The sequence below is a fragment of the Galeopterus variegatus genome, unplaced genomic scaffold, assembly GCF_000696425.1.
Source record: "Galeopterus variegatus unplaced genomic scaffold, G_variegatus-3.0.2 Scaffold15259, whole genome shotgun sequence".
Taxonomy (NCBI): domain Eukaryota; kingdom Metazoa; phylum Chordata; class Mammalia; order Dermoptera; family Cynocephalidae; genus Galeopterus; species Galeopterus variegatus.
Genome location: NW_007741370.1, coordinates 24,654 through 26,046, shown reverse-complemented (window position 1 = coordinate 26,046; position 1,393 = coordinate 24,654).

The window sequence follows — 1,393 nt, the reverse complement described above, 5'->3', positions numbered from 1 at the left end:
CTGAGATGAAGGTTGTATGTTGTTGGCGAGTGGTTGGTGGCTAAGGCCATGGGTGTGTGTGAGGTCACTCCGAGGGTGGGAAGAGGGGAGCTGACCGAGATGCTCCTGTGCTCATGGGGCAGCTAAGGAGGAGGACAGACGGAAGGAGCCTGAGAAGAAGTGAGGAGGCTGGAAGGAGAGCAGAACGAGCCAGGATACGGAGGGTGCAGAGGAATGACCCAGAGCACCAGGAGACACACAGTGGCCAGGAGGGTAGGGGCGGTGGCAGCCAGTGGAGTTGAGCACTATGAGGTCACTGTGCGCTCACTGAGAAGGACGTCAGAAAAGTCATGAAAGCTGGAGCTGATTACAGTGGGTTTAGAGATAAACAGGAACCACGACCTCTTACAAAGAAGGGCAGAGATCTAGATGGCTGAGAGGGCTTGCGTAGCAAGGGTAAGCCTGGTCTGAGCCAAGGGCAGATCACAAAGCTCAGGAGGCCAGGCTGCTAACCCTGGAGGGGACTTCGCTGGTAGAGTCCACTAATTCACAGACCAGGCAACCAATCACCAGGTAATAAGGCCGCAGCCCAGGAAGTTATGTTCCCCTCCAGAAAATAAAGCTGGTAGACAAAGTACTCCCTGAATGTAAATTGACTGGTGGTGTTGAAAATTCCCACTCCAAACACATGGCTGACTTGGAAGGCGCCACGTGCAGGTGCACGGCTCAGTCTAGTGGGTCAGCCAGAGGTGCACTACAGTAGGCAGCAGCCATCAGAGTCTGCCTCCTCAGAGTCTCCATCATTCAGACTGTTGGGACATATGTGGGGGGGTTTGGGTTTTTTCCTGCGACTTAATTGGCAGGATTCAAAATGATCTGCAGCATAATGGGACAAAACTACTGTAACTACCGGGCCATTTAAACTTATGGGGTTCTGGTTGAATAGGCCAGTATTAGTATAAGTGCAGCTGCCACCGTTAGGGGCTATTTGAGTGGGACACTTGTTCAAAAGCCTCAACCCCCTCACTTCTGCTCTTACAGTTGAAGCTGCGCCAGCCAGGCCTCCCCCACCTCACTTATGCACCCTTTCTGCCCTGATGTCAGCTGATTTTTAATGGATGCAGGCCAGTAGGCCATTTTTTATTTTTTAAAAAAACACATAAGTGCTATGAATTTTTAAAAATGTGTTCAAAGGCTGTGAAGTCTAGGCACTGTCCTAACATTTTTAGAATAAAGCTAAGTAGTAGTTTGTTTTNAAGGAGGAGGAGAGATGGAAGGAGCCTGAGATGAAGTGAGGAGGCTGGAAGGAGAGCAGGAACAAGCCAGGATATGGAGGGTGCAGAGGAATGACCCAGAGCACCAGGAAACACACAGCAGCCAGGAGGGTAGGGGCGGTGGCAGCCAGGGGAGTTGA